At 38.6% G+C, this 21592-nt stretch overlaps 39 non-coding genes across 39 annotated transcripts; 20 read left to right on the plus strand and 19 right to left on the minus strand.

The window, feature by feature from the left end:
* Nucleotides 1-915: 915 nt before the first annotated feature.
* TRNAM-CAU (transfer RNA methionine (anticodon CAU)) lies at nt 916-988 on the minus strand. Its single transcript has one exon. It is a non-coding gene; the product is annotated as a tRNA-Met (tRNA).
* A 111-nt stretch (nt 989-1099) lies between these two features.
* TRNAE-UUC (transfer RNA glutamic acid (anticodon UUC)) lies at nt 1100-1171 on the plus strand. The gene has a single exon. It is a non-coding gene; the product is annotated as a tRNA-Glu (tRNA).
* Nucleotides 1172-1640: 469 nt separating this feature from the next.
* Nucleotides 1641-1713, minus strand: TRNAM-CAU (transfer RNA methionine (anticodon CAU)). Its single transcript has one exon. It is a non-coding gene; the product is annotated as a tRNA-Met (tRNA).
* A 1700-nt stretch (nt 1714-3413) lies between these two features.
* TRNAE-UUC (transfer RNA glutamic acid (anticodon UUC)) lies at nt 3414-3485 on the plus strand. The gene has a single exon. It is a non-coding gene; the product is annotated as a tRNA-Glu (tRNA).
* Nucleotides 3486-3954: 469 nt separating this feature from the next.
* On the minus strand, nt 3955-4027 carry TRNAM-CAU (transfer RNA methionine (anticodon CAU)). Its single transcript has one exon. It is a non-coding gene; the product is annotated as a tRNA-Met (tRNA).
* A 111-nt stretch (nt 4028-4138) lies between these two features.
* On the plus strand, nt 4139-4210 carry TRNAE-UUC (transfer RNA glutamic acid (anticodon UUC)). The gene has a single exon. It is a non-coding gene; the product is annotated as a tRNA-Glu (tRNA).
* A 653-nt stretch (nt 4211-4863) lies between these two features.
* On the plus strand, nt 4864-4935 carry TRNAE-UUC (transfer RNA glutamic acid (anticodon UUC)). Its single transcript has one exon. It is a non-coding gene; the product is annotated as a tRNA-Glu (tRNA).
* Nucleotides 4936-5404: 469 nt separating this feature from the next.
* TRNAM-CAU (transfer RNA methionine (anticodon CAU)) lies at nt 5405-5477 on the minus strand. Its single transcript has one exon. It is a non-coding gene; the product is annotated as a tRNA-Met (tRNA).
* Nucleotides 5478-5588: 111 nt separating this feature from the next.
* TRNAE-UUC (transfer RNA glutamic acid (anticodon UUC)) lies at nt 5589-5660 on the plus strand. Its single transcript has one exon. It is a non-coding gene; the product is annotated as a tRNA-Glu (tRNA).
* A 469-nt stretch (nt 5661-6129) lies between these two features.
* TRNAM-CAU (transfer RNA methionine (anticodon CAU)) lies at nt 6130-6202 on the minus strand. Its single transcript has one exon. It is a non-coding gene; the product is annotated as a tRNA-Met (tRNA).
* Nucleotides 6203-6313: 111 nt separating this feature from the next.
* On the plus strand, nt 6314-6385 carry TRNAE-UUC (transfer RNA glutamic acid (anticodon UUC)). Its single transcript has one exon. It is a non-coding gene; the product is annotated as a tRNA-Glu (tRNA).
* Nucleotides 6386-6854: 469 nt separating this feature from the next.
* Nucleotides 6855-6927, minus strand: TRNAM-CAU (transfer RNA methionine (anticodon CAU)). The gene has a single exon. It is a non-coding gene; the product is annotated as a tRNA-Met (tRNA).
* A 110-nt stretch (nt 6928-7037) lies between these two features.
* On the plus strand, nt 7038-7109 carry TRNAE-UUC (transfer RNA glutamic acid (anticodon UUC)). The gene has a single exon. It is a non-coding gene; the product is annotated as a tRNA-Glu (tRNA).
* A 1194-nt stretch (nt 7110-8303) lies between these two features.
* Nucleotides 8304-8376, minus strand: TRNAM-CAU (transfer RNA methionine (anticodon CAU)). The gene has a single exon. It is a non-coding gene; the product is annotated as a tRNA-Met (tRNA).
* A 111-nt stretch (nt 8377-8487) lies between these two features.
* Nucleotides 8488-8559, plus strand: TRNAE-UUC (transfer RNA glutamic acid (anticodon UUC)). Its single transcript has one exon. It is a non-coding gene; the product is annotated as a tRNA-Glu (tRNA).
* Nucleotides 8560-9028: 469 nt separating this feature from the next.
* Nucleotides 9029-9101, minus strand: TRNAM-CAU (transfer RNA methionine (anticodon CAU)). The gene has a single exon. It is a non-coding gene; the product is annotated as a tRNA-Met (tRNA).
* A 1699-nt stretch (nt 9102-10800) lies between these two features.
* Nucleotides 10801-10872, plus strand: TRNAE-UUC (transfer RNA glutamic acid (anticodon UUC)). The gene has a single exon. It is a non-coding gene; the product is annotated as a tRNA-Glu (tRNA).
* A 476-nt stretch (nt 10873-11348) lies between these two features.
* On the minus strand, nt 11349-11421 carry TRNAM-CAU (transfer RNA methionine (anticodon CAU)). Its single transcript has one exon. It is a non-coding gene; the product is annotated as a tRNA-Met (tRNA).
* A 110-nt stretch (nt 11422-11531) lies between these two features.
* TRNAE-UUC (transfer RNA glutamic acid (anticodon UUC)) lies at nt 11532-11603 on the plus strand. Its single transcript has one exon. It is a non-coding gene; the product is annotated as a tRNA-Glu (tRNA).
* A 469-nt stretch (nt 11604-12072) lies between these two features.
* Nucleotides 12073-12145, minus strand: TRNAM-CAU (transfer RNA methionine (anticodon CAU)). Its single transcript has one exon. It is a non-coding gene; the product is annotated as a tRNA-Met (tRNA).
* Nucleotides 12146-12255: 110 nt separating this feature from the next.
* Nucleotides 12256-12327, plus strand: TRNAE-UUC (transfer RNA glutamic acid (anticodon UUC)). The gene has a single exon. It is a non-coding gene; the product is annotated as a tRNA-Glu (tRNA).
* A 469-nt stretch (nt 12328-12796) lies between these two features.
* TRNAM-CAU (transfer RNA methionine (anticodon CAU)) lies at nt 12797-12869 on the minus strand. Its single transcript has one exon. It is a non-coding gene; the product is annotated as a tRNA-Met (tRNA).
* Nucleotides 12870-13521: 652 nt separating this feature from the next.
* On the minus strand, nt 13522-13594 carry TRNAM-CAU (transfer RNA methionine (anticodon CAU)). Its single transcript has one exon. It is a non-coding gene; the product is annotated as a tRNA-Met (tRNA).
* A 110-nt stretch (nt 13595-13704) lies between these two features.
* Nucleotides 13705-13776, plus strand: TRNAE-UUC (transfer RNA glutamic acid (anticodon UUC)). Its single transcript has one exon. It is a non-coding gene; the product is annotated as a tRNA-Glu (tRNA).
* Nucleotides 13777-14245: 469 nt separating this feature from the next.
* Nucleotides 14246-14318, minus strand: TRNAM-CAU (transfer RNA methionine (anticodon CAU)). The gene has a single exon. It is a non-coding gene; the product is annotated as a tRNA-Met (tRNA).
* A 111-nt stretch (nt 14319-14429) lies between these two features.
* Nucleotides 14430-14501, plus strand: TRNAE-UUC (transfer RNA glutamic acid (anticodon UUC)). The gene has a single exon. It is a non-coding gene; the product is annotated as a tRNA-Glu (tRNA).
* Nucleotides 14502-15154: 653 nt separating this feature from the next.
* TRNAE-UUC (transfer RNA glutamic acid (anticodon UUC)) lies at nt 15155-15226 on the plus strand. Its single transcript has one exon. It is a non-coding gene; the product is annotated as a tRNA-Glu (tRNA).
* A 652-nt stretch (nt 15227-15878) lies between these two features.
* TRNAE-UUC (transfer RNA glutamic acid (anticodon UUC)) lies at nt 15879-15950 on the plus strand. Its single transcript has one exon. It is a non-coding gene; the product is annotated as a tRNA-Glu (tRNA).
* Nucleotides 15951-16426: 476 nt separating this feature from the next.
* On the minus strand, nt 16427-16499 carry TRNAM-CAU (transfer RNA methionine (anticodon CAU)). The gene has a single exon. It is a non-coding gene; the product is annotated as a tRNA-Met (tRNA).
* A 110-nt stretch (nt 16500-16609) lies between these two features.
* Nucleotides 16610-16681, plus strand: TRNAE-UUC (transfer RNA glutamic acid (anticodon UUC)). Its single transcript has one exon. It is a non-coding gene; the product is annotated as a tRNA-Glu (tRNA).
* A 469-nt stretch (nt 16682-17150) lies between these two features.
* On the minus strand, nt 17151-17223 carry TRNAM-CAU (transfer RNA methionine (anticodon CAU)). The gene has a single exon. It is a non-coding gene; the product is annotated as a tRNA-Met (tRNA).
* An 836-nt stretch (nt 17224-18059) lies between these two features.
* On the plus strand, nt 18060-18131 carry TRNAE-UUC (transfer RNA glutamic acid (anticodon UUC)). Its single transcript has one exon. It is a non-coding gene; the product is annotated as a tRNA-Glu (tRNA).
* Nucleotides 18132-18783: 652 nt separating this feature from the next.
* Nucleotides 18784-18855, plus strand: TRNAE-UUC (transfer RNA glutamic acid (anticodon UUC)). Its single transcript has one exon. It is a non-coding gene; the product is annotated as a tRNA-Glu (tRNA).
* Nucleotides 18856-19331: 476 nt separating this feature from the next.
* On the minus strand, nt 19332-19404 carry TRNAM-CAU (transfer RNA methionine (anticodon CAU)). The gene has a single exon. It is a non-coding gene; the product is annotated as a tRNA-Met (tRNA).
* Nucleotides 19405-19514: 110 nt separating this feature from the next.
* On the plus strand, nt 19515-19586 carry TRNAE-UUC (transfer RNA glutamic acid (anticodon UUC)). Its single transcript has one exon. It is a non-coding gene; the product is annotated as a tRNA-Glu (tRNA).
* A 469-nt stretch (nt 19587-20055) lies between these two features.
* TRNAM-CAU (transfer RNA methionine (anticodon CAU)) lies at nt 20056-20128 on the minus strand. Its single transcript has one exon. It is a non-coding gene; the product is annotated as a tRNA-Met (tRNA).
* Nucleotides 20129-20780: 652 nt separating this feature from the next.
* On the minus strand, nt 20781-20853 carry TRNAM-CAU (transfer RNA methionine (anticodon CAU)). The gene has a single exon. It is a non-coding gene; the product is annotated as a tRNA-Met (tRNA).
* Nucleotides 20854-20963: 110 nt separating this feature from the next.
* On the plus strand, nt 20964-21035 carry TRNAE-UUC (transfer RNA glutamic acid (anticodon UUC)). Its single transcript has one exon. It is a non-coding gene; the product is annotated as a tRNA-Glu (tRNA).
* A 469-nt stretch (nt 21036-21504) lies between these two features.
* Nucleotides 21505-21577, minus strand: TRNAM-CAU (transfer RNA methionine (anticodon CAU)). Its single transcript has one exon. It is a non-coding gene; the product is annotated as a tRNA-Met (tRNA).
* Nucleotides 21578-21592: the final 15 nt, after the last annotated feature.

Below are 21592 nucleotides of genomic sequence, written 5' to 3' on the forward strand. Positions count from 1 at the left end.
CTTTGCTTTAATATTGTTTCTTTTTAGGCAAGATCCTATTTTGGATTTAAAGCTCAAATCATTCCCATCTCTTCTACTCACTCAAAAATGACAAGGAAATCAACAACACTTTCCTCATATATTAAAAACGTTTCGGCAGAAAAACCCGATTTCCTGCATGAATGGAGGAAGACAAAAACTCACTGAACAGTGCCTCGTGTGAGGATCAAACTCACAACCTTCAGATTATGAGACTGACACGCTTCCTACTGCGCTAACGAGGCAACCACCAGATGTTTGTAGACAAGCTCAAAGCGGCAAAATGAAAAAATATATATACATTTTCTTTATTCGCACTTTTTCTTAGTCCATGACTCATTATACTTAATAACTGCTCCCATATGGTCTAGCGATTAGAATTCCTGGTTTTCACCCAGGTGGCCCGGGTTCGACTCCCGGTATGGGAAAAAACCTTTTACTAGTCTTGCACTTTCAAAGGTTGAGCGTTATAGGATAAAAGTGCTCTTTGTGGCCATAAATTCTAACTTATCTTTGTTTACCCATTCCTCCTCTTTTCACCAGATCCTATTTGAGCTTGAAAACTCAAATAATTCCTATTTTTCCCTTCTCACTCCAAGTCAACAACCCCTTTATCCTGTCAGTTTGGCTAATTTTCCTTTTTTTAATGAACTAGTTCCGCCAATAAATAAGAAACCATCAGACTATTTCACCCAATCTGATTGGGACTTTGCTTTAATATTGTTTCTTTTTAGGCAAGATCCTATTTTGGATTTAAAGCTCAAATCATTCCCATCTCTTCTACTCACTCAAAAATGACAAGGAAATCAACAACACTTTCCTCATATATTAAAAACGTTTCGGCAGAAAAACCCGATTTCCTGCATGAATGGAGGAAGACAAAAACTCACTGAACAGTGCCTCGTGTGAGGATCGAACTCACGACCTTCAGATTATGAGACTGACACGCTTCCTACTGCGCTAACGAGGCAACCACCAGATGTTTGTAGACAAGCTCAAAGCGGCAAAATGAAAAAATATATATACATTTTCTTTATTCCCACTTTTTCTTAGTCCATGACTCATTATACTTAATAACTGCTCCCATATGGTCTAGCGGTTAGGATTCCTGGTTTTCACCCAGGTGGCCCGGGTTCGACTCCCAGTATGGGAAAAAACCTTTTACTAGTCTTGCACTTTCAAAGGTTGAGCGTTATAGGATAAAAGTGCTCTTTGTGGCCATAAATTCTAACTTATCTTTGTTTACCCATTCCTCCTCTTTTCACCAGATCCTATTTGAGCTTGAAAACTCAAATAATTCCTATTGTTCCCTTCTCACTCCAAGTCAACAACCCCTTTATCCTGTCAGTTTGGCTAATTTTCCTTTTTTTAATGAACTAGTTCCACCAATAAATAAGAAACCATCAGACTATTTCACCCAATCTGATTGGGACTTTGCTTTAATATTGTTTCTTTTTAGGCAAGATCCTATTTTGGATTTAAAGCTCAAATCATTCCCATCTCTTCTACTCACTCAAAAATGACAAGGAAATCAACAACACTTTCCTCATATATTAAAAACGTTTCGGCAGAAAAACCCGATTTCCTGCATGATTGGAGGAAGACAAAAACTCACTGAACAGTGCCTCGTGTGAGGATCGAACTCACAACCTTCAGATTATGAGACTGACACGCTTCCTACTGCGCTAACGAGGCAACCACCAGATGTTTGTAGACAAGCTCAAAGCGGCAAAATGAAAAAATATATATACATTTTCTTTATTCGCACTTTTTCTTAGTCCATGACTCATTATACTTAATAACTGCTCCCATATGGTCTAGCGATTAGAATTCCTGGTTTTCACCCAGGTGGCCCGGGTTCGACTCCCAGTATGGGAAAAAACCTTTTACTAGTCTTGCACTTTCAAAGGTTGAGCGTTATAGGATAAAAGTGCTCTTTGTGGCCATAAATTCTAACTTATCTTTGTTTACCCATTCCTCCTCTTTTCACCAGATCCTATTTGAGCTTGAAAACTCAAATAATTCCTATTTTTCCCTTCTCACTCCAAGTCAACAACCCCTTTATCCTGTCAGGTATGGGAAAAAACCTTTTACTAGTCTTGCACTTTCAAAGGTTGAGCGTTATAGGATAAAAGTGCTCTTTGTGGCCATAAATTCTAACTTATCTTTGTTTACCCATTCCTCCTCTTTTCACCAGATCCTATTTGAGCTTGAAAACTCAAATAATTCCTATTGTTCCCTTCTCACTCCAAGTCAACAACCCCTTTATCCTGTCAGTTTGGCTAATTTTCCTTTTTTTAATGAACTAGTTCCGCCAATAAATAAGAAACCATCAGACTATTTCACCCAATCTGATTGGGACTTTGCTTTAATATTGTTTCTTTTTAGGCAAGATCCTATTTTGGATTTAAAGCTCAAATCATTCCCATCTCTTCTACTCACTCAAAAATGACAAGGAAATCAACAACACTTTCCTCATATATTAAAAACGTTTCGGCAGAAAAACCCGATTTCCTGCATGAATGGAGGAAGACAAAAACTCACTGAACAGTGCCTCGTGTGAGGATCGAACTCACGACCTTCAGATTATGAGACTGACACGCTTCCTACTGCGCTTTTTCTTTATTCGCACTTTTTCTTAGTCCATGACTCATTATACTTAATAACTGCTCCCATATGGTCTAGCGATTAGAATTCCTGGTTTTCACCCAGGTGGCCCGGGTTCGACTCCCGGTATGGGAAAAAACCTTTTACTAGTCTTGCACTTTCAAAGGTTGAGCGTTATAGGATAAAAGTGCTCTTTGTGGCCATAAATTCTAACTTATCTTTGTTTACCCATTCCTCCTCTTTTCACCAGATCCTATTTGAGCTTGAAAACTCAAATAATTCCTATTTTTCCCTTCTCACTCCAAGTCAACAACCCCTTTATCCTGTCAGTTTGGCTAATTTTCCTTTTTTTAATGAACTAGTTCCGCCAATAAATAAGAAACCATCAGACTATTTCACCCAATCTGATTGGGACTTTGCTTTAATATTGTTTCTTTTTAGGCAAGATCCTATTTTGGATTTAAAGCTCAAATCATTCCCATCTCTTCTACTCACTCAAAAATGACAAGGAAATCAACAACACTTTCCTCATATATTAAAAACGTTTCGGCAGAAAAACCCGATTTCCTGCATGAATGGAGGAAGACAAAAACTCACTGAACAGTGCCTCGTGTGAGGATCGAACTCACGACCTTCAGATTATGAGACTGACACGCTTCCTAGTGCGCTAACGAGGCAACCACCAGATGTTTGTAGACAAGCTCAAAGCGGCAAAATGAAAAAATATATATACATTTTCTTTATTCCCACTTTTTCTTAGTCCATGACTCATTATACTTAATAACTGCTCCCATATGGTCTAGCGGTTAGGATTCCTGGTTTTCACCCAGGTGGCCCGGGTTCGACTCCCGGTATGGGAAAAAACCTTTTACTAGTCTTGCACTTTCAAAGGTTGAGCGTTATAGGATAAAAGTGCTCTTTGTGGCCATAAATTCTAACTTATCTTTGTTTACCCATTCCTCCTCTTTTCACCAGATCCTATTTGAGCTTGAAAACTCAAATAATTCCTATTGTTCCCTTCTCACTCCAAGTCAACAACCCCTTTATCCTGTCAGTTTGGCTAATTTTCCTTTTTTTAATGAACTAGTTTCGCCAATAAATAAGAAACCATCAGACTATTTCACCCAATCTGATTGGGACTTTGCTTTAATATTGTTTCTTTTTAGGCAAGATCCTATTTTGGATTTAAAGCTCAAATCATTCCCATCTCTTCTACTCACTCAAAAATGACAAGGAAATCAACAACACTTTCCTCATATATTAAAAACGTTTCGGCAGAAAAACCCGATTTCCTGCATGAATGGAGGAAGACAAAAACTCACTGAACAGTGCCTCGTGTGAGGATCGAACTCACGACCTTCAGATTATGAGACTGACACGCTTCCTACTGCGCTAACGAGGCAACCACCAGATGTTTGTAGACAAGCTCAAAGCGGCAAAATAAAAAAATATATATACATTTTCTTTATTCCCACTTTTTCTTAGTCCATGACTCATTATACTTAATAACTGCTCCCATATGGTCTAGCGGTTAGGATTCCTGGTTTTCACCCAGGTGGCCCGGGTTCGACTCCCGGTATGGGAAAAAACCTTTTACTAGTCTTGCACTTTCAAAGGTTGAGCGTTATAGGATAAAAGTGCTCTTTGTGGCCATAAATTCTAACTTATCTTTGTTTACCCATTCCTCCTCTTTTCACCAGATCCTATTTGAGCTTGAAAACTCAAATAATTCCTATTGTTCCCTTCTCACTCCAAGTCAACAACCCCTTTATCCTGTCAGTTTGGCTAATTTTCCTTTTTTTAATGAACTAGTTTCGCCAATAAATAAGAAACCATCAGACTATTTCACCCAATCTGATTGGGACTTTGCTTTAATATTGTTTCTTTTTAGGCAAGATCCTATTTTGGATTTAAAGCTCAAATCATTCCCATCTCTTCTACTCACTCAAAAATGACAAGGAAATCAACAACACTTTCCTCATATATTAAAAACGTTTCTGCAGAAAAACCCGATTTCCTGCATGAATGGAGGAAGACAAAAACTCACTGAACAGTGCCTCGTGTGAGGATCGAACTCACGACCTTCAGATTATGAGACTGACATGCTTCCTACTGCGCTAACGAGGCAACCACCAGATGTTTGTAGACAAGCTCAAAGCGGCAAAATGAAAAAATATATATACATTTTCTTTATTCCCACTTTTTCTTAGTCCATGACTCATTATACTTAATAATTGCTCCCATATGGTCTAGCGGTTAGGATTCCTGGTTTTCACCCAGGTGGCCCGGGTTCGACTCCCGGTATGGGAAAAAACCTTTTACTAGTCTTGCACTTTCAAGGGTTGAGCGTTATAGGATAAAAGTGCTCTTTGTGGCCATAAATTCTAACTTATCTTTGTTTACCCATTCCTCCTCTTTTCACCAGATCCTATTTGAGCTTGAAAACTCAAATAATTCCTATTGTTCCCTTCTCACTCCAAGTCAACAACCCCTTTATCCTGTCAGTTTGGCTAATTTTCCTTTTTTTAATGAACTAGTTTCGCCAATAAATAAGAAACCATCAGACTATTTCACCCAATCTGATTGGGACTTTGCTTTAATATTGTTTCTTTTTAGGCAAGATCCTATTTTGGATTTAAAGCTCAAATCATTCCCATCTCTTCTACTCACTCAAAAATGACAAGGAAATCAACAACACTTTCCTCATATATTAAAAACGTTTCGGCAGAAAAACCCGATTTCCTGCATGAATGGAGGAAGACAAAAACTCACTGAACAGTGCCTCGTGTGAGGATCGAACTCACGACCTTCAGATTATGAGACTGACACGCTTCCTATTGCGCTAACGAGGCAACCACCAGATGTTTGTAGACAAGCTCAAAGCGGCAAAATGAAAAAATATATATACATTTTCTTTATTCCCACTTTTTCTTAGTCCATGACTCATTATACTTAATAACTGCTCCCATATGGTCTAGCGGTTAGGATTCCTGGTTTTCACCCAGGTGGCCCGGGTTCGACTCCCGGTATGGGAAAAAACCTTTTACTAGTCTTGCACTTTCAAAGGTTGAGCGTTATAGGATAAAAGTGCTCTTTGTGGCCATAAATTCTAACTTATCTTTGTTTACCCATTCCTCCTCTTTTCACCAGATCCTATTTGAGCTTGAAAACTCAAATAATTCCTATTGTTCCCTTCTCACTCCAAGTCAACAACCCCTTTATCCTGTCAGTTTGGCTAATTTTCCTTTTTTTAATGAACTAGTTTCGCCAATAAATAAGAAACCATCAGACTATTTCACCCAATCTGATTGGGACTTTGCTTTAATATTGTTTCTTTTTAGGCAAGATCCTATTTTGGATTTAAAGCTCAAATCATTCCCATCTCTTCTACTCACTCAAAAATGACAAGGAAATCAACAACACTTTCCTCATATATTAAAAACGTTTCGGCAGAAAAACCCGATTTCCTGCATGAATGGAGGAAGACAAAAACTCACTGAACAGTGCCTCGTGTGAGGATCGAACTCACGACCTTCAGATTATGAGACTGACACGCTTCCTATTGCGCTAACGAGGCAACCACCAGATGTTTGTAGACAAGCTCAAAGCGGCAAAATGAAAAAATATATATACATTTTCTTTATTCCCACTTTTTCTTAGTCCATGACTCATTATACTTAATAACTGCTCCCATATGGTCTAGCGGTTAGGATTCCTGGTTTTCACCCAGGTGGCCCGGGTTCGACTCCCGGTATGGGAAAAAACCTTTTACTAGTCTTGCACTTTCAAAGGTTGAGCGTTATAGGATAAAAGTGCTCTTTGTGGCCATAAATTCTAACTTATCTTTGTTTACCCATTCCTCCTCTTTTCACCAGATCCTATTTGAGCTTGAAAACTCAAATAATTCCTATTGTTCCCTTCTCACTCCAAGTCAACAACCCCTTTATCCTGTCAGTTTGGCTAATTTTCCTTTTTTTAATGAACTAGTTTCGCCAATAAATAAGAAACCATCAGACTATTTCACCCAATCTGATTGGGACTTTGCTTTAATATTGTTTCTTTTTAGGCAAGATCCTATTTTGGATTTAAAGCTCAAATCATTCCCATCTCTTCTACTCACTCAAAAATGACAAGGAAATCAACAACACTTTCCTCATATATTAAAAACGTTTCGGCAGAAAAACCCGATTTCCTGCATGAATGGAGGAAGACAAAAACTCACTGAACAGTGCCTCGTGTGAGGATCGAACTCACGACCTTCAGATTATGAGACTGACACGCTTCCTACTGCGCTAACGAGGCAACCACCAGATGTTTGTAGACAAGCTCAAAGCGGCAAAATGAAAAAATATATATACATTTTCTTTATTCCCACATTTCTTAGTCCATGACTCATTATACTTAATAACTGCTCCCATATGGTCTAGCGGTTAGGATTCCTGGTTTTCACCCAGGTGGCCCGGGTTCGACTCCCGGTATGGGAAAAAACCTTTTACTAGTCTTGCACTTTCAAAGGTTGAGCGTTATAGGATAAAAGTGCTCTTTGTGGCCATAAATTCTAACTTATCTTTGTTTACCCATTCCTCCTCTTTTCACCAGATCCTATTTGAGCTTGAAAACTCAAATAATTCCTATTGTTCCCTTCTCACTCCAAGTCAACAACCCCTTTATCCTGTCAGTTTGGCTAATTTTCCTTTTTTTAATGAACTAGTTTCGCCAATAAATAAGAAACCATCAGACTATTTCACCCAATCTGATTGGGACTTTGCTTTAATATTGTTTCTTTTTAGGCAAGATCCTATTTTGGATTTAAAGCTCAAATCATTCCCATCTCTTCTACTCACTCAAAAATGACAAGGAAATCAACAACACTTTCCTCATATATTAAAAACGTTTCGGCAGAAAAACCCGATTTCCTGCATGAATGGAGGAAGACAAAAACTCACTGAACAGTGCCTCGTGTGAGGATCAAACTCACAACCTTCAGATTATGAGACTGACACGCTTCCTACTGCGCTAACGAGGCAACCACCAGATGTTTGTAGACAAGCTCAAAGCGGCAAAATGAAAAAATATATATACATTTTCTTTATTCGCACTTTTTCTTAGTCCATGACTCATTATACTTAATAACTGCTCCCATATGGTCTAGCGATTAGAATTCCTGGTTTTCACCCAGGTGGCCCGGGTTCGACTCCCGGTATGGGAAAAAACCTTTTACTAGTCTTGCACTTTCAAAGGTTGAGCGTTATAGGATAAAAGTGCTCTTTGTGGCCATAAATTCTAACTTATCTTTGTTTACCCATTCCTCCTCTTTTCACCAGATCCTATTTGAGCTTGAAAACTCAAATAATTCCTATTTTTCCCTTCTCACTCCAAGTCAACAACCCCTTTATCCTGTCAGTTTGGCTAATTTTCCTTTTTTTAATGAACTAGTTCCGCCAATAAATAAGAAACCATCAGACTATTTCACCCAATCTGATTGGGACTTTGCTTTAATATTGTTTCTTTTTAGGCAAGATCCTATTTTGGATTTAAAGCTCAAATCATTCCCATCTCTTCTACTCACTCAAAAATGACAAGGAAATCAACAACACTTTCCTCATATATTAAAAACGTTTCGGCTGAAAAACCCGATTTCCTGCATGAATGGAGGAAGACAAAAACTCACTGAACAGTGCCTCGTGTGAGGATCGAACTCACGACCTTCAGATTATGAGACTGACACGCTTCCTACTGCGCTAACGAGGCAACCACCAGATGTTTGTAGACAAGCTCAAAGCGGCAAAATGAAAAAATATATATACATTTTCTTTATTCCCACTTTTTCTTAGTCCATGACTCATTATACTTAATAACTGCTCCCATATGGTCTAGCGGTTAGGATTCCTGGTTTTCACCCAGGTGGCCCGGGTTCGACTCCCAGTATGGGAAAAAACCTTTTACTAGTCTTGCACTTTCAAAGGTTGAGCGTTATAGGATAAAAGTGCTCTTTGTGACCATAAATTCTAACTTATCTTTGTTTACCCATTCCTCCTCTTTTCACCAGATCCTATTTGAGCTTGAAAACTCAAATAATTCCTATTGTTCCCTTCTCACTCCAAGTCAACAACCCCTTTATCCTGTCAGTTTGGCTAATTTTCCTTTTTTTAATGAACTAGTTCCGCCAATAAATAAGAAACCATCAGACTATTTCACCCAATCTGATTGGGACTTTGCTTTAATATTGTTTCTTTTTAGGCAAGATCCTATTTTGGATTTAAAGCTCAAATCATTCCCATCTCTTCTACTCACTCAAAAATGACAAGGAAATCAACAACACTTTCCTCATATATTAAAAACGTTTCGGCAGAAAAACCCGATTTCCTGCATGATTGGAGGAAGACAAAAACTCACTGAACAGTGCCTCGTGTGAGGATCGAACTCACAACCTTCAGATTATGAGACTGACACGCTTCCTACTGCGCTAACGAGGCAACCACCAGATGTTTGTAGACAAGCTCAAAGCGGCAAAATGAAAAAATATATATACATTTTCTTTATTCGCACTTTTTCTTAGTCCATGACTCATTATACTTAATAACTGCTCCCATATGGTCTAGCGATTAGAATTCCTGGTTTTCACCCAGGTGGCCCGGGTTCGACTCCCGGTATGGGAAAAAACCTTTTACTAGTCTTGCACTTTCAAAGGTTGAGCGTTATAGGATAAAAGTGCTCTTTGTGGCCATAAATTCTAACTTATCTTTGTTTACCCATTCCTCCTCTTTTCACCAGATCCTATTTGAGCTTGAAAACTCAAATAATTCCTATTTTTCCCTTCTCACTCCAAGTCAACAACCCCTTTATCCTGTCAGGTATGGGAAAAAACCTTTTACTAGTCTTGCACTTTCAAAGGTTGAGCGTTATAGGATAAAAGTGCTCTTTGTGGCCATAAATTCTAACTTATCTTTGTTTACCCATTCCTCCTCTTTTCACCAGATCCTATTTGAGCTTGAAAACTCAAATAATTCCTATTGTTCCCTTCTCACTCCAAGTCAACAACCCCTTTATCCTGTCAGTTTGGCTAATTTTCCTTTTTTTAATGAACTAGTTCCGCCAATAAATAAGAAACCATCAGACTATTTCACCCAATCTGATTGGGACTTTGCTTTAATATTGTTTCTTTTTAGGCAAGATCCTATTTTGGATTTAAAGCTCAAATCATTCCCATCTCTTCTACTCACTCAAAAATGACAAGGAAATCAACAACACTTTCCTCATATATTAAAAACGTTTCGGCAGAAAAACCCGATTTCCTGCATGAATGGAGGAAGACAAAAACTCACTGAACAGTGCCTCGTGTGAGGATCGAACTCACGACCTTCAGATTATGAGACTGACACGCTTCCTACTGCGCTTTTTCTTTATTCGCACTTTTTCTTAGTCCATGACTCATTATACTTAATAACTGCTCCCATATGGTCTAGCGATTAGAATTCCTGGTTTTCACCCAGGTGGCCCGGGTTCGACTCCCGGTATGGGAAAAAACCTTTTACTAGTCTTGCACTTTCAAAGGTTGAGCGTTATAGGATAAAAGTGCTCTTTGTGGCCATAAATTCTAACTTATCTTTGTTTACCCATTCCTCCTCTTTTCACCAGATCCTATTTGAGCTTGAAAACTCAAATAATTCCTATTTTTCCCTTCTCACTCCAAGTCAACAACCCCTTTATCCTGTCAGTTTGGCTAATTTTCCTTTTTTTAATGAACTAGTTCCGCCAATAAATAAGAAACCATCAGACTATTTCACCCAATCTGATTGGGACTTTGCTTTAATATTGTTTCTTTTTAGGCAAGATCCTATTTTGGATTTAAAGCTCAAATCATTCCCATCTCTTCTACTCACTCAAAAATGACAAGGAAATCAACAACACTTTCCTCATATATTAAAAACGTTTCGGCAGAAAAACCCGATTTCCTGCATGAATGGAGGAAGACAAAAACTCACTGAACAGTGCCTCGTGTGAGGATCGAACTCACGACCTTCAGATTATGAGACTGACACGCTTCCTAGTGCGCTAACGAGGCAACCACCAGATGTTTGTAGACAAGCTCAAAGCGGCAAAATGAAAAAATATATATACATTTTCTTTATTCCCACATTTCTTAGTCCATGACTCATTATACTTAATAACTGCTCCCATATGGTCTAGCGGTTAGGATTCCTGGTTTTCACCCAGGTGGCCCGGGTTCGACTCCCGGTATGGGAAAAAACCTTTTAACTTTCAAAACCTTTTAACTTTCAAAGGTTGAGCGTTATAGGATAAAAGTGCTCTTTGTGGCCATAAATTCTAACTTATCTTTGTTTACCCATTCCTCCTCTTTTCACCAGATCCTATTTGAGCTTGAAAACTCAAATAATTCCTATTTTTCCCTTCTCACTCCAAGTCAACAACCCCTTTATCCTGTCAGTTTGGCTAATTTTCCTTTTTTTAATGAACTAGTTCCGCCAATAAATAAGAAACCATCAGACTATTTCACCCAATCTGATTGGGACTTTGCTTTAATATTGTTTCTTTTTAGGCAAGATCCTATTTTGGATTTAAAGCTCAAATCATTCCCATCTCTTCTACTCACTCAAAAATGACAAGGAAATCAACAACACTTTCCTCATATATTAAAAACGTTTCGGCAGAAAAACCCGATTTCCTGCATGAATGGAGGAAGACAAAAACTCACTGAACAGTGCCTCGTGTGAGGATCGAACTCACGACCTTCAGATTATGAGACTGACACGCTTCCTACTGCGCTAACGAGGCAACCACCAGATGTTTGTAGACAAGCTCAAAGCGGCAAAATGAAAAAATATATATACATTTTCTTTATTCCCACATTTCTTAGTCCATGACTCATTATACTTAATAACTGCTCCCACATGGTCTAGCGGTTAGGATTCCTGGTTTTCACCCAGGTGGCCCGGGTTCGACTCCCGGTATGGGAAAAAACCTTTTACTAGTCTTGCACTTTCAAAGGTTGAGCGTTATAGGATAAAAGTGCTCTTTGTGGCCATAAATTCTAACTTATCTTTGTTTACCCATTCCTCCTCTTTTCACCAGATCCTATTTGAGCTTGAAAACTCAAATAATTCCTATTGTTCCCTTCTCACTCCAAGTCAACAACCCCTTTATCCTGTCAGTTTGGCTAATTTTCCTTTTTTTAATGAACTAGTTCCGCCAATAAATAAGAAACCATCAGACTATTTCACCCAATCTGATTGGGACTTTGCTTTAATATTGTTTCTTTTTAGGCAAGATCCTATTTTGGATTTAAAGCTCAAATCATTCCCATCTCTTCTACTCACTCAAAAATGACAAGGAAATCAACAACACTTTCCTCATATATTAAAAACGTTTCGGCAGAAAAACCCGATTTCCTGCATGAATGGAGGAAGACAAAAACTCACTGAACAGTGCCTCGTGTGAGGATCGAACTCACAACCTTCAGATTATGAGACTGACACGCTTCCTACTGCGCTAACGAGGCAACCACCAGATGTTTGTAGACAAGCTCAAAGCGGCAAAATGAAAAAATATATATACATTTTCTTTATTCCCACATTTCTTAGTCCATGACTCATTATACTTAATAACTGCTCCCATGTGGTCTAGCGGTTAGGATTCCTGGTTTTCACCCAGGTGGCCCGGGTTCGACTCCCGGTATGGGAAAAAACCTTTTACTAGTCTTGCACTTTCAAAGGTTGAGCGTTATAGGATAAAAGTGCTCTTTGTGGCCATAAATTCTAACTTATCTTTGTTTACCCATTCCTCCTCTTTTCACCAGATCCTATTTGAGCTTGAAAACTCAAATAATTCCTATTGTTCCCTTCTCACTCCAAGTCAACAACCCCTTTATCCTGTCAGTTTGGCTAATTTTCCTTTTTTTAATGAACTAGTTTCGCCAATAAATAAGAAACCATCAGACTATTTCACCCAATCTGATTGGGACTTTGCTTTAATATTGTTTCTTTTTAGGCAAGATCCTATTTTGGATTTAAAGCTCAAATCATTCCCATCTCTTCTACTCACTCAAAAATGACAAGGAAATCAACAACACTTTCCTCATATATTAAAAACGTTTCGGCAGAAAAACCCGATTTCCTGCATGAATGGAGGAAGACAAAAACTCACTGAACAGTGCCTCGTGTGAGGATCGAACTCACGACCTTCAGATTATGAGACTGACACGCTTCCTACTGCGCTAACGAGGCAACCACCAGATGTTTGTAGACAAGCTCAAAGCGGCAAAATGAAAAAATATATATACATTTTCTTAATTCCCACTTTTTCTTAGTCCATGACTCATTATACTTAATAACTGCTCCCATATGGTCTAGCGATTAGAATTCCTGGTTTTCACCCAGGTGGCCCGGGTTCGACTCCCGGTATGGGAAAAAACCTTTTACTAGTCTTGCACTTTCAAAGGTTGAGCGTTATAGGATAAAAGTGCTCTTTGTGGCCATAAATTCTAACTTATCTTTGTTTACCCATTCCTCCTCTTTTCACCAGATCCTATTTGAGCTTGAAAACTCAAATAATTCCTATTTTTCCCTTCTCACTCCAAGTCAACAACCCCTTTATCCTGTCAGTTTGGCTAATTTTCCTTTTTTTAATGAACTAGTTCCGCCAATAAATAAGAAACCATCAGACTATTTCACCCAATCTGATTGGGACTTTGCTTTAATATTGTTTCTTTTTAGGCAAGATCCTATTTTGGATTTAAAGCTCAAATCATTCCCATCTCTTCTACTCACTCAAAAATGACAAGGAAATCAACAACACTTTCCTCATATATTAAAAACGTTTCGGCAGAAAAACCCGATTTCCTGCATGAATGGAGGAAGACAAAAACTCACTGAACAGTGCCTCGTGTGAGGATCGAACTCACGACCTTCAGATTATGAGACTGACACGCTTCCTACTGCGCTAACGAGGCAACCACCAGATGTTTGTAGACAAGCTCAAAGCGGCAAAATGAAAAAATATATATACATTTTCTTTATTCCCACATTTCTTAGTCCATGACTCATTATACTTAATAACTGCTCCCATATGGTCTAGCGGTTAGGATTCCTGGTTTTCACCCAGGTGGCCCGGGTTCGACTCCCGGTATGGGAAAAAACCTTTTACTAGTCTTGCACTTTCAAAGGTTGAGCGTTATAGGATAAAAGTGCTCTTTGTGGCCATAAATTCTAACTTATCTTTGTTTACCCATTCCTCCTCTTTTCACCAGATCCTATTTGAGCTTGAAAACTCAAATAATTCCTATTGTTCCCTTCTCACTCCAAGTCAACAACCCCTTTATCCTGTCAGTTTGGCTAATTTTCCTTTTTTTAATGAACTAGTTTCGCCAATAAATAAGAAACCATCAGACTATTTCACCCAATCTGATTGGGACTTTGCTTTAATATTGTTTCTTTTTAGGCAAGATCCTATTTTGGATTTAAAGCTCAAATCATTCCCATCTCTTCTACTCACTCAAAAATGACAAGGAAATCAACAACACTTTCCTCATATATTAAAAACGTTTCGGCAGAAAAACCCGATTTCCTGCATGAATGGAGGAAGACAAAAACTCACTGAACAGTGCCTCGTGTGAGGATCGAACTCACGACCTTCAGATTATGAGACTGACACGCTTCCTACTGCGCTAACGAGGCAACCACCAGATGTTTGTAGACAAGCTCAAAGCGGCAAAATGAAAAAATATATATACATTTTCTTTATTCCCACTTTTTCTTAGTCCATGACTCATTATACTTAATAACTGCTCCCATATGGTCTAGCGGTTAGGATTCCTGGTTTTCACCCAGGTGGCCCGGGTTCGACTCCCGGTATGGGAAAAAACCTTTTACTAGTCTTGCACTTTCAAAGGTTGAGCGTTATAGGATAAAAGTGCTCTTTGTGGCCATAAATTCTAACTTATCTTTGTTTACCCATTCCTCCTCTTTTCACCAGATCCTATTTGAGCTTGAAAACTCAAATAATTCCTATTGTTCCCTTCTCACTCCAAGTCAACAACCCCTTTATCCTGTCAGTTTGGCTAATTTTCCTTTTTTTAATGAACTAGTTTCGCCAATAAATAAGAAACCATCAGACTATTTCACCCAATCTGATTGGGACTTTGCTTTAATATTGTTTCTTTTTAGGCAAGATCCTATTTTGGATTTAAAGCTCAAATCATTCCCATCTCTTCTACTCACTCAAAAATGACAAGGAAATCAACAACACTTTCCTCATATATTAAAAACGTTTCGGCAGAAAAACCCGATTTCCTGCATGAATGGAGGAAGACAAAAACTCACTGAACAGTGCCTCGTGTGAGGATCAAACTCACGACCTTCAGATTATGAGACTGACACGCTTCCTACTGCGCTAACGAGGCAACCACCAGATGTTTGTAGACAAGCTCAAAGCGGCAAAATGAAAAAATATATATACATTTTCTTTATTCCCACTTTTTCTTAGTCCATGACTCATTATACTTAATAACTGCTCCCATATGGTCTAGCGGTTAGGATTCCTGGTTTTCACCCAGGTGGCCCGGGTTCGACTCCCGGTATGGGAAAAAACCTTTTACTAGTCTTGCACTTTCAAAGGTTGAGCGTTATAGGATAAAAGTGCTCTTTGTGGCCATAAATTCTAACTTATCTTTGTTTACCCATTCCTCCTCTTTTCACCAGATCCTATTTGAGCTTGAAAACTCAAATAATTCCTATTGTTCCCTTCTCACTCCAAGTCAACAACCCCTTTATCCTGTCAGTTTGGCTAATTTTCCTTTTTTTAATGAACTAGTTTCACCAATAAATAAGAAACCATCAGACTATTTCACCCAATCTGATTGGGACTTTGCTTTAATATTGTTTCTTTTTAGGCAAGATCCTATTTTGGATTTAAAGCTCAAATCATTCCCATCTCTTCTACTCACTCAAAAATGACAAGGAAATCAACAACACTTTCCTCATATATTAAAAACGTTTCGGCAGAAAAACCCGATTTCCTGCATGAATGGAGGAAGACAAAAACTCACTGAACAGTGCCTCGTGTGAGGATCGAACTCACGACCTTCAGATTATGAGACTGACACGCTTCCTAGTGCGCTAACGAGGCAACCACCAGATGTTTGTAGACAAGCTCAAAGCGGCAAAATGAAAAAATATATATACATTTTCTTTATTCCCACATTTCTTAGTCCATGACTCATTATACTTAATAACTGCTCCCATATGGTCTAGCGGTTAGGATTCCTGGTTTTCACCCAGGTGGCCCAGGTTCGACTCCCGGTATGGGAAAAAACCTTTTAACTTTCAAAACCTTTTAACTTTCAAAGGTTGAGCGTTATAGGATAAAAGTGCTCTTTGTGGCCATAAATTCTAACTTATCTTTGTTTACCCATTCCTCCTCTTTTCACCAGATCCTATTTGAGCTTGAAAACTCAAATAATTCCTATTTTTCCCTTCTCACTCCAAGTCAACAACCCCTTTATCCTGTCAGTTTGGCTAATTTTCCTTTTTTTAATGAACTAGTTCCGCCAATAAATAAGAAACCATCAGACTATTTCACCCAATCTGATTGGGACTTTGCTTTAATATTGTTTCTTTTTAGGCAAGATCCTATTTTGGATTTAAAGCTCAAATCATTCCCATCTCTTCTACTCACTCAAAAATGACAAGGAAATCAACAACACTTTCCTCATATATTAAAAACGTTTCGGCAGAAAAACCCGATTTCCTGCATGAATGGAGGAAGACAAAAACTCACTGAACAGTGCCTCGTGTGAGGATCGAACTCACGACCTTCAGATTATGAGACTGACACGCTTCCTACTGCGCTAACGAGGCAACCACCAGATGTTTGTAGACAAGCTCAAAGCGGCAAAATGAAAAAATATATATACATTTTCTTTATTCCCACATTTCTTAGTCCATGACTCATTATACTTAATAACTGCTCCCACATGGTCTAGCGGTTAGGATTCCTGGTTTTCACCCAGGTGGCCCGGGTTCGACTCCCGGTATGGGAAAAAACCTTTTACTAGTCTTGCACTTTCAAAGGTTGAGCGTTATAGGATAAAAGTGCTCTTTGTGGCCATAAATTCTAACTTATCTTTGTTTACCCATTCCTCCTCTTTTCACCAGATCCTATTTGAGCTTGAAAACTCAAATAATTCCTATTGTTCCCTTCTCACTCCAAGTCAACAACCCCTTTATCCTGTCAGTTTGGCTAATTTTCCTTTTTTTAATGAACTAGTTCCGCCAATAAATAAGAAACCATCAGACTATTTCACCCAATCTGATTGGGACTTTGCTTTAATATTGTTTCTTTTTAGGCAAGATCCTATTTTGGATTTAAAGCTCAAATCATTCCCATCTCTTCTACTCACTCAAAAATGACAAGGAAATCAACAACACTTTCCTCATATATTAAAAACGTTTCGGCAGAAAAACCCGATTTCCTGCATGAATGGAGGAAGACAAAAACTCACTGAACAGTGCCTCGTGTGAGGATCGAACTCACAACCTTCAGATTATGAGACTGACACGCTTCCTACTGCGCTAACGAGGCAACCACCAGATGTTTGTAGACAAGCTCAAAGCGGCAAAATGAAAAAATATATATACATTTTCTTTATTCGCACTTTTTCTTAGTCCATGACTCATTATACTTAATAACTGCTCCCATATGGTCTAGCGATTAGAATTCCTGGTTTTCACCCAGGTGGCCCGGGTTCGACTCCCGGTATGGGAAAAAACCTTTTACTAGTCTTGCACTTTCAAAGGTTGAGCGTTATAGGATAAAAGTGCTCTTTGTGGCCATAAATTCTAACTTATCTTTGTTTACCCATTCCTCCTCTTTTCACCAGATCCTATTTGAGCTTGAAAACTCAAATAATTCCTATTGTTCCCTTCTCACTCCAAGTCAACAACCCCTTTATCCTGTCAGTTTGGCTAATTTTCCTTTTTTTAATGAACTAGTTTCGCCAATAAATAAGAAACCATCAGACTATTTCACCCAATCTGATTGGGACTTTGCTTTAATATTGTTTCTTTTTAGGCAAGATCCTATTTTGGATTTAAAGCTCAAATCATTCCCATCTCTTCTACTCACTCAAAAATGACAAGGAAATCAACAACACTTTCCTCATATATTAAAAACGTTTCGGCAGAAAAACCCGATTTCCTGCATGAATGGAGGAAGACAAAAACTCACTGAACAGTGCCTCGTGTGAGGATCAAACTCACGACCTTCAGATTATGAGACTGACACGCTTCCTACTGCGCTAACGAGGCAACCACCAGATGTTTGTAGACAAGCTCAAAGCGGCAAAATGAAAAAATATATATACATTTTCTTTATTCCCACTTTTTCTTAGTCCATGACTCATTATACTTAATAACTGCTCCCATATGGTCTAGCGGTTAGGATTCCTGGTTTTCACCCAGGTGGCCCGGGTTCGACTCCCGGTATGGGAAAAAACCTTTTACTAGTCTTGCACTTTCAAAGGTTGAGCGTTATAGGATAAAAGTGCTCTTTGTGGCCATAAATTCTAACTTATCTTTGTTTACCCATTCCTCCTCTTTTCACCAGATCCTATTTGAGCTTGAAAACTCAAATAATTCCTATTGTTCCCTTCTCACTCCAAGTCAACAACCCCTTTATCCTGTCAGTTTGGCTAATTTTCCTTTTTTTAATGAACTAGTTTCACCAATAAATAAGAAACCATCAGACTATTTCACCCAATCTGATTGGGACTTTGCTTTAATATTGTTTCTTTTTAGGCAAGATCCTATTTTGGATTTAAAGCTCAAATCATTCCCATCTCTTCTACTCACTCAAAAATGACAAGGAAATCAACAACACTTTCCTCATATATTAAAAACGTTTCGGCAGAAAAACCCGATTTCCTGCATGAATGGAGGAAGACAAAAACTCACTGAACAGTGCCTCGTGTGAGGATCGAACTCACGACCTTCAGATTATGAGACTGACACGCTTCCTAGTGCGCTAACGAGGCAACCACCAGATGTTTGTAGACAAGCTCAAAGCGGCAAAATGAAAAAATATATATACATTTTCTTTATTCCCACATTTCTTAGTCCATGACTCATTATACTTAATAACTGCTCCCATATGGTCTAGCGGTTAGGATTCCTGGTTTTCACCCAGGTGGCCCAGGTTCGACTCCCGGTATGGGAAAAAACCTTTTAACTTTCAAAACCTTTTAACTTTCAAAGGTTGAGCGTTATAGGATAAAAGTGCTCTTTGTGGCCATAAATTCTAACTTATCTTTGTTTACCCATTCCTCCTCTTTTCACCAGATCCTATTTGAGCTTGAAAACTCAAATAATTCCTATTTTTCCCTTCTCACTCCAAGTCAACAACCCCTTTATCCTGTCAGTTTGGCTAATTTTCCTTTTTTTAATGAACTAGTTCCGCCAATAAATAAGAAACCATCAGACTATTTCACCCAATCTGATTGGGACTTTGCTTTAATATTGTTTCTTTTTAGGCAAGATCCTATTTTGGATTTAAAGCTCAAATCATTCCCATCTCTTCTACTCACTCAAAAATGACAAGGAAATCAACAACACTTTCCTCATATATTAAAAACGTTTCGGCAGAAAAACCCGATTTCCTGCATGAATGGAGGAAGACAAAAACTCACTGAACAGTGCCTCGTGTGAGGATCGAACTCACGACCTTCAGATTATGAGACTGACACGCTTCCTACTGCGCTAACGAGGCAACCACCAGATGTTTGTAGACAAGCTCAAAGCGGCAAAATGAAAAAATATATATACATTTTCTTTATTCCCACATTTCTTAGTCCATGACTCATTATACTTAATAACTGCTCCCACATGGTCTAGCGGTTAGGATTCCTGGTTTTCACCCAGGTGGCCCGGGTTCGACTCCCGGTATGGGAAAAAACCTTTTACTAGTCTTGCACTTTCAAAGGTTGAGCGTTATAGGATAAAAGTGCTCTTTGTGGCCATAAATTCTAACTTATCTTTGTTTACCCATTCCTCCTCTTTTCACCAGATCCTATTTGAGCTTGAAAACTCAAATAATTCCTATTGTTCCCTTCTCACTCCAAGTCAACAACCCCTTTATCCTGTCAGTTTGGCTAATTTTCCTTTTTTTAATGAACTAGTTCCGCCAATAAATAAGAAACCATCAGACTATTTCACCCAATCTGATTGGGACTTTGCTTTAATATTGTTTCTTTTTAGGCAAGATCCTATTTTGGATTTAAAGCTCAAATCATTCCCATCTCTTCTACTCACTCAAAAATGACAAGGAAATCAACAACACTTTCCTCATATATTAAAAACGTTTCGGCAGAAAAACCCGATTTCCTGCATGAATGGAGGAAGACAAAAACTCACTGAACAGTGCCTCGTGTGAGGATCGAACTCACAACCTTCAGATTATGAGACTGACACGCTTCCTACTGCGCTAACGAGGCAACCACCAGATGTTTGTAGACAAGCTCAAAGCGGCAAAATGAAAAAATATATATACATTTTCTTTATTCGCACTTTTTCTTAGTCCATGACTCATTATACTTAATAACTGCTCCCATATGGTCTAGCGATTAGAATTCCTGGTTTTCACCCAGGTGGCCCGGGTTCGACTCCCAGTATGGGAAAAAACCTTTTACTAGTCTTGCACTTTCAAAGGTTGAGCGTTATAGGATAAAAGTGCTCTTTGTGGCCATAAATTCTAACTTATCTTTGTTTACCCATTCCTCCTCTTTTCACCAGATCCTATTTGAGCTTGAAAACTCAAATAATTCCTATTTTTCCCTTCTCACTCCAAGTCAACAACCCCTTTATCCTGTCAGTTTGGCTAATTTTCCTTTTTTTAATGAACTAGTTCCGCCAATAAATAAGAAACCATCAGACTATTTCACCCAATCTGATTGGGACTTTGCTTTAATATTGTTTCTTTTTAGGCAAGATCCTATTTTGGATTTAAAGCTCAAATCATTCCCATCTCTTCTACTCACTCAAAAATGACAAGGAAATCAACAACACTTTCCTCATATATTAAAAACGTTTCGGCAGAAAAACCCGATTTCCTGCATGAATGGAGGAAGACAAAAACTCACTGAACAGTGCCTCGTGTGAGGATCGAACTCACGACCTTCAGATTATGAGACTGACACGCTTCCTACTGCGCTAACGAGGCAACCACCAGATGTTTGTAGACAAGCTCAAAGCGGCAAAATGAAAAAATATATATACATTTTCTTTATTCCCACATTTCTTAGTCCATGACTCATTATACTTAATAACTGCTCCCATGTGGTCTAGCGGTTAGGATTCCTGGTTTTCACCCAGGTGGCCCGGGTTCGACTCCCGGTATGGGAAAAAACCTTTTACTAGTCTTGCACTTTCAAAGGTTGAGCGTTATAGGATAAAAGTGCTCTTTGTGGCCATAAATTCTAACTTATCTTTGTTTACCCATTCCTCCTCTTTTCACCAGATCCTATTTGAGCTTGAAAACTCAAATAATTCCTATTGTTCCCTTCTCACTCCAAGTCAACAACCCCTTTATCCTGTCAGTTTGGCTAATTTTCCTTTTTTTAATGAACTAGTTTCGCCAATAAATAAGAAACCATCAGACTATTTCACCCAATCTGATTGGGACTTTGCTTTAATATTGTTTCTTTTTAGGCAAGATCCTATTTTGGATTTAAAGCTCAAATCATTCCCATCTCTTCTACTCACTCAAAAATGACAAGGAAATCAACAACACTTTCCTCATATATTAAAAACGTTTCGGCAGAAAAACCCGATTTCCTGCATGAATGGAGGAAGACAAAAACTCACTGAACAGTGCCTCGTGTGAGGATCGAACTCACGACCTTCAGATTATGAGACTGACACGCTTCCTACTGCGCTAACGAGGCAACCACCAGATGTTT

Source organism: Rhinoderma darwinii, chromosome 3, assembly GCF_050947455.1.
Source record: "Rhinoderma darwinii isolate aRhiDar2 chromosome 3, aRhiDar2.hap1, whole genome shotgun sequence".
Classification (NCBI taxonomy): Eukaryota; Metazoa; Chordata; class Amphibia; order Anura; family Rhinodermatidae; genus Rhinoderma; species Rhinoderma darwinii.